The sequence below is a fragment of the Hermetia illucens genome, chromosome 4 (assembly GCF_905115235.1).
Source record: "Hermetia illucens chromosome 4, iHerIll2.2.curated.20191125, whole genome shotgun sequence".
Taxonomy (NCBI): Eukaryota; Metazoa; Arthropoda; class Insecta; order Diptera; family Stratiomyidae; genus Hermetia; species Hermetia illucens.
The window spans coordinates 41,256,358-41,269,195 of NC_051852.1; the positions used below are offsets into that span (position 1 = coordinate 41,256,358).

Genomic DNA, 12,838 nt, shown 5'->3' on the forward strand with positions numbered 1-12,838 from the left:
ACTTTCCATGTGTTGGCCCAGGTAGCACCACAAAGAGGACATTGATGCAAAACAATCATAACTTGGTGTTTGTGCTGAGCTGCGTTTTGAAATTGTTTACAAAATAATGAAGACGAATTAAGCACCATAAATGCGTTAAGCGATATGAAGTTCGGTTTCACCGTTGACAGCAGCAACGCTATCTAGATATAAAGAGTTTAGCGCTCTCGATGTTCTGCTCATTGCTGCAAATAGGAAGAGGGTGATAATCTGTCAAACGGACAACCTTTGTTATTTCCTATCCGAAATTGCTTGGTGAAGGTCGATGACCCGATAACAGAGTAAGCAGATGTCATTACCATAGTCAAGGTGTTCAAATAAAGATAACATGGTTGATTGAACCTATTCATACCTTCCCGGCAAGATACTATGAAGGAAGTTACCGCTGGCGAACAGAAAAGTTTCCGGGGGTGAATGTTTCCTCCAGGAATTTATGCAGCGCATGCGTTTTACGCCGTTGCATGTGGCCTTCATAATAGCTACTAGTTTCTCTGGAATAGTTCTCCTGTATAGCACTCTATAAGTTCTCTATGTTCAGCATGTGGAAAGCCATTTCGTAATTGATAAGGAGATGAAATGGAGATCTAAACTCCGTATATTGTTCCTTAATGATTCAATAGGGTCGGTATAAGAAGATCCAGTGTGGAAACCGGTTTCTTTTCTTTGTCGGTTCAGCTTTCGAGGTCTTCTTCCATTCGAAGGGAGAGTGCACGCAAAAAATCGTTTTCGTCATGTTAATCATGTTAAAGGTTTTTTTTCAAAAGCGATAAAAAGCAGGTGCAGGGGGTATCCTAACTTTGCCTACTGCTCCGCACTGATTGGTTGCTGTCGTTGGGTTTGTTGACTCTTTGATGCGTTTCGAGATTATTTTAGCTTGTATCCATTTGAGCACAGCAAGCGCGCAAATACCCCCTTTCTCTCTATTGACGACGTCGAAAGTTTTCCGGAAAGTGATGAAAAGCAAGTAGAGTGGAGATCTGAGCTCCGTGCACTGTTCTGCAATGATTCAAAGGTTATTGGCGTAGTCGGTGCAGAGGGATGCAAAACGAAAACCAATTCGCCTTCTGCCGACTTTGTGGTGTGTTTGAGGACATTCTCTAGGTAGCATCTATGCTACTTTTGACAGACAGTGCAGGGAGGAACCAGGAGCGCAAGTCTTACCAACATTTTAGCTGGATGAAGCCATTTACACCTCGACCCCAATTTCGTCGACACAAAGAGGGAAATCTGATTTCCGACAGAATAGGCACATTAGAGCGATGAGATGAATATTTTGATGAACTGCTTTACAACCAGAATATTGGCAAATTGGAGGTCCCTCCAACTGAAGACGATGAACGAATATTGATACCGCCACCTATGGAAGAAACAGCTCATGCAATTCGTCGGTTTAAGAATCATAACTTGCAAGGAGCCGATGGAATTACAGCCGAACTGGTTAAATGTGGAATCCAAACCACACCAAAAGATCCATCAAGCTATGCTCAAGGTTTGTGACAGCGTATTAATTCCTGATGACTTTCAAAGAGCATTATCTTTCCCGTTGATAATTCATAGGGTCAATGTACTAGACACTCATGTATTTCTCGGAGACTTGGGTTTCGCAAACTTTTAGTTGCGTTCGAGAAGGGAATCCTTCGAAGAATTTTCGGCCTCCTACAGGATGGGGATAATCTAACCCGGAAAGTCTATAGGGCAATATTTATCGTAGAAAAAGAAGACGATGGCGTAGGTCAGGACGCCAGAGAGCTCTTAGGAATATCGACTTTGTGGACTTCGGCGCAAACCGGGATGTCTGGAGTTCCTTTCTAGGGAAGGCCTAGATCGGACACCAGTTATTGCCTCGTAGATGATGATTTGATAGAATATAGTCTCAGGCATTATTTTTTTGAAGATAAATCAGATAATAAACCAAAGATTCACACAAATAACTAACTAAAAAGAAAATACAAAACATCATATTTTTCATATGAATTGCGGCACCACATTTCGCGAATATTTTTTGAGATTGACCGGTCATCTATTATCCAATTTGCTTGATTCTTTTGGGTTTTATTCTGAAGATTTATCTTTATAAAATTGTGTCTCATAGGGTTTTACATTTCGGATGGTCGGAAAGATCCCCTAAAACTTTGAACGTGTTCATCTCCAAACTAGGTTTTTCAAAACTTCTCCTCATGGAACTTCTGGATCGATTATAATAATTCTTTAATCAAAATGATCGTAATACTTGCCATTATGACCCAGAATTCCAACTAATTCTAATATATATTTTTTTTAAATCTGGGAAAATTATATTTTTCAACCGATCTCGCTGGGTCTAGTTCGGGCCATAACAACTTGTGTTCTGAAAAAAAGAAAAACAGTATTTACGTCCAGGGCAGAGGCAACTCATCAGACGCTGCCTCACCTCTGCCCTGGGAGCAGCGTGACCACACATCTTGCAAAATATACAAGGGATGCAGAAAACAATTCTACTGTTTGAAAGTTAAAACGCAATATATTATTATTAAGTTTATTTGAGCAGATATCAGCAGATATCAGATATTTTGAGATCTAGATTTTTTCCGATTTTTGGGTTGAGTGGTTTCCGAAAATGAGTCCTGTCTCACTTTAAGTGTACACATTTTGCACCCATCTTCACGAGAAAGAATTATCTGACACCTTTCACTTGATATTCTCCCCCCCCCCCCACATTTTTTTTGCATGTATAGGAAGTTCCCTTTAAACTTTACCTAAACTTATGTCACTTACTTTGTGGGATTTCAGAGTTTCCACATTTCAACAAAATTTCGTTTGAATTGGTGTTTTCGATTTGTAGAAATATGCGTGTGACAGACAGACAGAGAGACAGACAGCAAACCGATTTCTACAAAAAAAAAACTTAAAAACATTTAAATTTTTCCGAATATCAGGAACTCGAAAGAAAATTATAATAAACCATCGCATAGAGATTTCGCGATGAATTTACCCAACAACATTTGCGCAATAACTCAAGAAAGAGGATAGGGTGCTTTTTAGAAAAACATATCATAGACTTCCTACGATTCTTTCGATAAAAGTGGACAATGGCTTTAAAGAAAACTAAAAATCTATGCTTAAAATCTATACTTACCTTCGTCATCAGTAAATCCTCGCAATGGTTCATAATCGCAGTCTTCCTCACTCTGCTAGTTTTCCTGCAAGGGAAAAGAAAAGGAAAATTCAATTCAAACTGATAAGATCTAGAGCACTAGGTTGATAATTCTGACAAAGCGAATAATGAGCTTAACACTACTTTTAAGCATTAGAAATATTAGTGACCGGAACTTCAATATCTTCTGAATCATTACAAGAAGGAGTTGGGAATGAAATCTTTCAGAATTATTACTGTTGTAAAGCCATATGAAACTCCTCCCCTAGGTTCAAGGGCAATTATCCCTTCCGTTGGTACAATCGATGTGCCGCAGTTGAATTATCGAACAACCCAAAGAAAAACGAGTAGCATGTTTGTAAGTCAGGAAAGGAAAATGAAGTATAAACAACATTAGGGTGGAAATTGAGAGCGTAAAAACAACTAAAGTGCCTGCTGCAGAAGTGAAATTGTGCGGAAGCAGCGTCGTAGACCACACAAAAGCAAATGGATTGTAAAAGCTAGTTCGTTATACAAGCAAATTGAATTTGGTAAAAGGAAATCTGACAAGCTAAAAAATTAACCAGGTTAAAGATGGAAGAGAAAAAAGCTGCCGGATAACAAAGGCCGATGGCAATTACTTTTTACTTTTCTCTTTCTACACGGACTTGACTTTTAGCTTCATCTCGAGCCACGGGGACCACTTTAAGACATGATTTCGACTACTGAGAGAGGACTTCGCCAATTGTTTATTAAAATCTATCATCGGTTGCATGCCCATTGTAAGGTCTATCAAGAGAATCCATTATGAAAGATGAAAATAGTTAAGCAACATTAAGAAGGTCCAACATTGATTGAAAAAGGAAAGGATAGACCCACTAGAGTATGACTGCGTGAAGATCATTTATCTTAAGGAATTAACTTCTCTATAGTGTATCGGCATTGAGCCGGTTATTAAGTGAAAACTAATATTGAATTACTGAGTAGAAATTACGGCGTCTGTCAACTATTCCCAAAACAGATTTTCGTTTCCTGCATTTATTGGCAACTTTCATCCCTCAAGTTGACGACAAGTCGCCAACATCAATAATAACTTTCGTACTGCAGATCTGTTGCCAACATAGGACTCCGTGACATTAAGGATGATTATTTACTTTTGTTTTGGTCTCTGTTCAGCATATCCACATATTAGTGGAAATTCCAGGGTGGAATACCAGTACTGAACACTCTATACTTTTTGTCTATTTTTGGGGCAACCAAACAGAAAGCTGTTAAAAATGGGATTTCGTTAATCTGGCGATATTATAGTGCTGGTCGGTAACAAGAACATTACTAGATTTAAGGCCCTCCTAAAAAATCATAAAAATAAGAAGACAACTATTAGCGCTCTCAGTAGTTTACCATTAAAACTACAAGAAGTAAGCAAATGCTTGTCATTGAAAGTAGGGTGAAAATACCCAAGACCATGTGATTGCATAAAGTTGCTGTAGTCGACTCATAAACAGTTCTTGGGACGATCTCCGGTAATTGCTATAGCTAATAACCTGACACTTATGTATTAAATGTAACTATCAATGATACAAGAAAGGGCCAAACTTCCATAGACCGCACCTCATCAATAACTGAGGAGTGAAGAAATACGGGATTGCAAGTTCTAAATGCACGAATATTTTTGTATAAAATTTTAGGGGGGCTAAAGTCGTTAAAGAACTGCTTTTCCACTGCAATAGGTCAATTTTTTCCTATAAAGATGTTTCCGAGTTCATTCAGATTAAGGTTGTGTGTATGGTGGGGGAGAAGCTACAGCTTCTGAGCACTCAGGCCGTGTTGGCCCATTTTACTCGCCTCCCCAGACTAAGGTTAGTACATGTTTCCAAAACCGAGCTAATGCAGCCACTGTTTTGAATGGAGTGGTCTAAAATGGCTCAACGCACAGATACAATTGGTCTGTTGCCCCAACTATTACTATTAAAACAATCATTGCTATGTTTCGAAGAGTTGAAATATGTCATTTTATTAACATAATATTTCGTTATTTAGATAAACAATATTGTTTGTTATTAGTCTGTAAAATTCGACTATTATTGTTGTTAACTGTTCATATAAAGACGATACACTACATAAAAAAAGGTGAAATGCATTTACGCACAAAATGCCGGACTCCTCTCTCAGACAGATTACCGACTAAAACACCCTCTACAGCGGAACCGTTCAACACATTACATGAGGCCAAACCTATTCAGTATAGCAGCCAAACCCCGTGTATTCAGGGAGCCCCACCTACCATGAAAGATTGAAAATACCCATGTCCGCCGAGCAGCCGGTGGAGTCAATTTTACTGTTCTTTCGATTGAATCATGGCCGCACGTCTATTATGAGGTGCGCGGTACATCAACCCCTCGATTCTCTTTCCTAAGATTGCTCACATGCGCACAAAGTACAGGCTCTTTCAAAAACGACAGCTTCCTTATTTGCTTCGCTTTTTCTCAGGAATATATTCCGTTCGGTAGAGATAGGCGGACACAATCCGCAGAGCTCCTTGTCTTTGTACTTGCGCTAGGGGCTTGCGATACATCTCTTTACTGAGGGATTTAGCCTATACTTCGGAATTGTAAAGAAAGATGGACTGAACCATTCTCACAAGCAAGTGACGCCGGCTGGATAAAAGACCTCCCACATTGAAAATCGCAAACAGGCTATCATGATGCCGAGATATTTCGGCGCCGACTTTGACAAGACCATGGTTTCACCAACCTGAACAGGGAGGGCTGTGGCAACCCTCTCCTCGGTCAGGACAACGACTTCGTTTTTCTTTCGAGCTTGAGAGAATTCAAGTTCAGCCATCCATCTTCTAACTCGCCGCCCACCATTCTCAGTGTGTGGTGAGTTTTCTCAATCGTGCGTATGGGAACCGTTGTCGCAACATCATCCGCGTATTCCACTAAATGCGATTTATCAGGCATCTCGAGTTGCAGAAAACTATCGAATAAGGCGTTCCCACATACCGGACCAAGTGTAGATCCCCGCCCCCGATGTGACCTTCATTCTGCGCTGTCCTTCTCGGGTCTTGTAGAGTAGGGCAATAGGTTGCCTGGAATATGGAAATTATTTTCCAGTGCTTCACAGAATTGAAGCCGTTTCTTACGTCTAGGGTCACAAGAAGCGCCATTCGCCGACAGGGGCGCCTGTGTACCTTAGCCAGTTCCACCGCATAGACCGCTTCCCCAATGGCGTCAATTGTGAATCGCCCCGCTCTGAAAACATATTGTGTTGGTTGCGCAGTTTGCCGCAACATGTCTCGCATCGGCCAATCTTGGCGTGATGAGCAGATTCCCCGCTGCAACTAACATAATGACGATACGCTGACGGCGCCTCGGGATCGCTTTTGCTCATGCTTATCAGTACAAGCCCCGCAACGTTCTAGCGAGAGAGAAACAGCCATCGTAAAACATGCGTTGAATGCGCCGAGTAGCAAGTTCGGTTTTATTTACTTACGAGTTTCAACACTTCGCTGGGAATACCACCTGGTCTTTCATGAACAAGACCGTCTTCTCTAGTTCCTTTTGCAGTGAAGAGTGGGGATTCCTCAGTATTCACTCCTTCATCATCATCAGCTCAGATGGGGTGCTTAAGGACGCTCATTGTTGAATGAACTAGCGGTTCAGTCGCAGTTCTTCTACCTGCACTTGGGTCTTGTTGCTAATTTACCTCTATCAAGAGAGAGCTTTGACAAATTTTGCAACGTTGATATTCCCGATGTTCTACCCGGTAGGTGCTTGCCGGACGTCAGAACATTAAGAGAAGCAGTTTGTCGCTCCGAAGGAAGTGTAGCGATGGTCGTTGGACGTGGAATCTTCCAATACTTTCCATTGTTGGCCCGAAAACGCGATAAATAACTAGTCACTACAATTAGATAGTTGATTGACAAAGATTATGACAGTTTTGTAAGCCTGGTCTAAGAAAAAAATGCTAAGACAATTAAAAGCACCCAGATTTTGAAAATAATTTCTTGTTTAAGGATTGAGAGTCATGAAATCGTTTAATGGTATACCGGTCGGATCAATAGGACGAATCCCTCTTTCAGGGCTATGTACTCAACTTTTCAAAAAGGACAACTGTTAGTTCGTCCAGCGCCACTTTCGGTCATTATTATTTATTATTCTGTTAAGAGAAAGTCGCACCGCGTCCTTGAAGAACTATTGTGCCCCTTTACTGGTTATAGTGTACCTATTGATCATAGTATCTCAACTTTTTAGTATGTTCCCTACTTCCAGATCTTTCAGCTTTGCATCTGGTATTAAGTGTTCTCCCAGATGTCTCGACCTACTTTGCACAAGTGCCGGACACTGTCCCAGGACGTGTATAGAGGTTTCGTCCATCTCCTCACAAAACCTGCAGGCAATGTCCGTAGATGTCCCTAGATTCTCTAGGTGATAGTTCAGCCAACAATGACCAGTGAGAATTCCCACTATGATTCAGAGGTTCTTTTTGGTGAGGTTTAAGCAATCCTTTGTGCGCATGCCTTCGTATCCCCCAATAAGCACGCTGGACTGCTCCATCCCTAGTAGGCCCACCCAGGATAGTTCCCTCAATCGTTCCTCTTCACAGAAGGGTTCTGGCCCGTGTAGAGGCATCCCTGCTCCCTTCTTGGCTAGCTCGTCAGCTGCCTCGTTGCCTTCCAATCCAGCATGGCCTGGAACCCAAAGTATCCAGACCTTGTTGGACGAGCCGAGTGTATTCAGTATCTCAAGGCATTCCCATACCAGCTTAGAGTTCACCTGGTTGGACCTAAGTGCCTTGGTCGCTGCTTGGCTATCGGTGAGAATAGCTGTGTTCTGCCCCCCGTAGTTCATTTGCAGATTAAGGGAGGCACATTTGTCTATGGTGTATATTTCCGCCTGGAATATGCTAGTGTACCTGCCCATTGGCTCAAAGTACATTTTCCTTGGACCAATGACACCGGCAGCCGTTCCCTCCCCCCAGTTGAACTTGCTCGGAACAGGGGTGCATTTGGTTTTCTACCCAGACTAAACACAAATGTTTCTATAATTCCCGTCCTGGCGTTGTAAAAATAATAGTTAAAATTATACTTGAATGCATGAAAAATGACATCGCAAGGAGCCTGATTTCTGTTGTTGATCCTTCTACACTGATAATCTTATCATCCTATTGATCATAGTGGAACAGTGTATGGAACTAAGATTCAGGCAACCACTGATTTCGAGAAGATTTCCTGTGCGACAAAGGTAGCGAGGACCCACAGAATGGTCGCTCCCGCCAATCTAAGCTAGAAGTTCGGCCATATAGGCTGGGAATTCTGAGCTTAAGCTAAGTGAGCTGACGACTCTGGAGAGTTCTCCTCTCCCTCTTGAGCGATTGTGCTTTTGTACTATGAAAACGTAGATGATAGGAGATGCGAGTGTAGTGTTGGACTGCTACTGACGGCTGCCGCAAGGCTCGTTCTCTTGACCTGGAATTGCATTTCTGACAGGATCTTAACTGGAAGATTCTGATCTAGGATAAGAAGCATCACGATTATGCAATGCTATATTCCACTGGAGATTTCGGACATAGAGAAGACGGATGCTGCATTTATATGAAATTCAGGAGACAATGATGGTGATCTTAATGCGAATGTGGGCTTTAATAAAACCTTGCTCGGGCATATAATGGAGATGCATGGTGTAAGCGACCGTAACAACGGTGACGCGCACAAGTTCGCTGGATTTGTGGACAGGCTCTACGTAGAGCTACGTGATTGAAATTAAAGTGCATAGTTCATTGGCTATCTTTGAAGTCCCTTTGGTAGCAGGTCCACGATATCGCTACCGAGAAAAGACCTTGTCGTCCAGACTTCGCAGCCTTCCTTTACGTCACGCGGGCAACGTAATTTTTCAGAACGTTCTCTAATCCCTGAACTGTTCGTTCGATACTTTTATAGAGGTACACATGATCGAACTATTCTAGTTAACTTCTCAATTCCGCTTGATAGAGCAGCCTCCAATGTCAATAGTCAAATCAAGAATCATTTTTAGGGGTTGTTCGATTTAACTGGATAGAATCAAGTTAAAGGATCCAGATTTCAAAATGTGTTTTAATAATTTTAATAATAGAAAGGATATGTTCAACTGCCAAGAATTGGTAGCGAACGGATAAAAGGAGAGGTAAGTCAGTCCGATTTGTGAGTGCACTGAGAATCAATATCAGCAATCATCCCAACATACATCATCCTCCTCTATACTTTCGCATACCATGTAGTCATATTAGCCACCATAGCCACCAAAACAAGCAATCCGACCCGCAGTGAACGTATCGCGTCTTTCAGCATGTAACGCGAACAGGTAAATTCAGTCTTTTAGTACGCTTTAAGTTTTTACCTGATGATGATCGGTGCGAGCGATTGTCGCTAGTAACGTGTTGATTTCTTAGGTTTCCTGTCGTCTACAGACTTGAATAAGGGTCTCAAAAGTATCTTGTCGATTATAGTCTATGCGTCGGTATCTTTAGGGTACAAATACAGTACGTACACTGTCTAATGCGAAAAAAATCGAACGAACGAGTTGTTTAGCGTTTAGTGACCGGTTTTTCGTGATCGCGTATAGTATCTATTACTACGCAAGACGTGTGGTTTTCGCAATTACGTGCTGTACATTCCTATAACTTCTTTATAAGTTGTCTAGATCAGGCGAAGTGCTATACTAACGGTGAATTTTATTAGAGCAATCACTACACTATCTACTGTGCTAGATTGACATTATTTCGACATACCGCTGAGTGGTGCGCTGAGAAGATCAATTATCAATAGTCGATCTAAAGTGAGGCATATAAATCAGTGAGTGAAAATTCGGTGTAGATATTGCCTGATTTGAATTCTACTCAAGCAATTACCTTCGTCTTACGCTTTGGATTATACATACTTGGATAATTACCCATAATTTGAAGAAGATCTTGATTAATTAAGGTAAGTTAGAAAGAGGATATTGGAGCAAATTGAAAATGGAGCGCTAAGTAGAAAGATTAGAAAGATTTCACGAATCTAGGAAAATGTTTATAACGAATAAAAACTGACTTTGACTATGACATCAATTCAGTGAAGCGAAATGATCATGCTATGCAAACTATCTACAATGTTTATCCAACTATGATCCTCACTAAATCGTATCTGTCTACAACGGCCATTAGTACTCTTGACTAACTTTTCCAAGCTAATAATTTCCCGGTTAACATCTATGCATACTTGACTGATCCTCTACCCCACATGTTGGGTACCATAGACTATCGAAACCCATGCTTCTTGGCGATGCATACAAACATTTCGTGTCACACTGTTTATTGTTTGGTAAATTCAATAAAAATTTCTCTTTGCATAGAGCTATGAGGCATTTACCATTATTAACTACTGCTTCTGCAAGTACGGGTATTTGTCCGCAGTTTTACAGCGTATGCACAATTGAAAGGTTTGTATCTTTTGTGAGCAATGGTACGTGTGTGCCACTTATGTCACACACTGTAACGATCCTGAGTCTGTAATATAGCATACCTGCATGCATGCCCGCAAGTCGAAGAAAGTTTGTGCGATTTGTTGTTTATGATCAAACAGTTGTAATGATGAAGCTACGCGAATTTTTTTGGTAATGCTCCGAGATAGATACTTTAATGTTGGCTTGGGAGATTGGTATCTTATTGTCTAATTAGGAGGAAATGGTTTGAGATTGAAAAATGATGGGTGATAGCGATAATTGATGATCGTTAAACTTTTACTCTCAGATGCATTTAACAGGAATTAAATGTTCGTAGAGAGCTGCACACACTGAGCTTACAGCGTATTGGAAAAATTTGCATATGGGTGGGTCCCGCAAACTTTTTTATTTAAAAGGAGGTTAGTATGCCCCTTCGGTCTTCAAATTGTGCTTTCTACGAATGGATCGTTGGTAATCATTTGAGGAAATTAATGAACACGGAGCATATTTGCAAACTCTCGGAAAAAAGACCTGAGGCTCGAAAGCCCAATCAATTTCCCATTTTTCAATAGGAATTTATTAATCATTTGTTTTTGTATAAATTAAATAAATGGTTTACCTTAAACGATGTAACGTCCCAGATATAACCAGTCATCTTCTAAAATTTTCCCATAGATCAACGAAAAGTTAATCAAGCTAGCTGATAAGTAATGTCCAAGGAGAAAATCACCGTTAATAATTTCAACCTCAGAAATTGATATTTACATACAGCTCGACTCAGAAATGTATTGGAGTCGACTGGTTGCCCGAAGCGAATTGAAAACTGAGTACGTGTTGAAAGTTAAAAGGTATGAATACGTTATTGGGCAACTAGTAATCACACCAATAAGTTGAATAGAAAATGCTAAAGATACTATCCATCGACTTATGGTTGAAGGTAGTTTTCGCTTACAGGTGCATGTCTGGCCGCAAACTTAGCAGTTAAACCTTGTCGTACGTTGTGAAACGTCTATGATTTTACTGCCTAGTAGATATAAAACATAACGTATAATGGAGGGCTTTAATTTAAAACAAGATTCATTCAAAATCTTTGAGCACTTTTAATTAGAGGCCACTTAAAACATTGCGTTGATTGAAAACGTTGAAAATACAAATATTAACTACTTTCATTCAACAAATTAGCGCTAACTGGGTAAACATTTCAACTGTTTAAAAAACATGGTGCAATGGGGCTAGCGCCCGATTAACAGACACCTGATATTTTTTAGGAATATCTCGGCCTCATTTGGTTGTTCTACTCAAGAAACATTTTGCTGAAAAAGTTTCGAATTCAAATTTGAATATAAACAAAAATTGTTTAAACTAAAACAAGATGATCTGAATCAAGGTAGGAAAATGGGAGACCATAATTCCATAAATATATAGACGTAAGGGGGTGACGTAAATCATAACTTAGCTCCTGTAAGTGAAATGGAATTATCTGCAATTGTGTTGGAAGTTTTGATAGCTGGTTTAACTAGCCTGGTCGAAATGTTAGAGCCCATTGCTGCGGGTTCGTCATGGAAATTTGTGTTCATAGACAAGTAGCTTCCTCCAAACTACAATTTTTATTTTTCAATTTATGTATAGATATAGATATATAAATTTAGCTACTCTTGTAGCTTTGTACTGGTGAAGGGGGTAAGTTGCTCCCGAAATATATATCTGCATTGAAAAGTAAAGATTCTAGTTTGGAGGAAGCTACTGGTCTATCAATTTTAAGCTAGACTACAAATAGCAGACAATATCTAATCTCTTTGTGTTCACTGCTGCTTATGATAATGAAATTGACGCCCAATGGTCCACAATGTAGTAAAGAGAAAACAGACAACCTAGAACGATATTCAGGAAAAAAGATTAGAGAAAATAGAGACGTCACTATCAATACCATCTTCTTTAAACATACCCTTTTGAAAGATATGGCTTCATTTATCAACCCTCAAGATTTTACGATCCCCTAAAGCATGATGGAGACTCCATCTCAAACTCAGAGAGCATGAAGGAACATCTGGGGACCGTACTTTAGGGAAAGCCTCACAATTTACAGATACATGATCAGGTTCAGTATCGAAGAGGCACCTACAATTACACTCTATTTAATTAAAATAGAAAAACTTGACCTAATGTCTGTGTCAAAATTTTCTTGCCGAAAATGGAATTTCCATCACATATCCGCGTTTCTTCGACA

General features: G+C 40.2%; 1 protein-coding gene across 1 annotated transcript in view; it reads left to right on the forward strand.

Moving 5' to 3' along the window:
- Positions 1 to 9,484: 9,484 nt before the first annotated feature.
- Positions 9,485 to 12,838, forward strand: part of LOC119654654 (uncharacterized oxidoreductase SSP0419) — a 96,005-nt gene continuing 92,651 nt past the window's right edge. The window contains exon 1 of the mRNA XM_038060142.1: positions 9,485 to 10,112. The gene's annotated coding sequence lies outside the window, so the exon portion shown is untranslated. The remainder of the gene's footprint in view (positions 10,113 to 12,838) is intronic.